Consider the following 241-nt stretch of genomic DNA (forward strand, 5'->3'; position numbering starts at 1 on the left):
GGCATTGTCACAGGGTCCCCTCGCCAAAACGCCATTAACCCACCGTGTAAAAGCTCTGTAACATATATACCCTGAGTGCTCTGAGTCAGGAAGTCCCCTCCCCCACCCCCCCCCACCTTTACCCTTTCTCTCTCCCTAATTTACTCTTTCTTTCTTCTGTTCTTCCCTTTTTTTTCTTCCGTTACTCTGTAGTCTTTTCTCTCTTCACTATTTCTCTTCGTATTTTCGGTTGTTTTCTCCT

The sequence above is a fragment of the Penaeus monodon genome, chromosome 19 (assembly GCF_015228065.2).
Source record: "Penaeus monodon isolate SGIC_2016 chromosome 19, NSTDA_Pmon_1, whole genome shotgun sequence".
NCBI lineage: Eukaryota > Metazoa > Arthropoda > Malacostraca > Decapoda > Penaeidae > Penaeus > Penaeus monodon.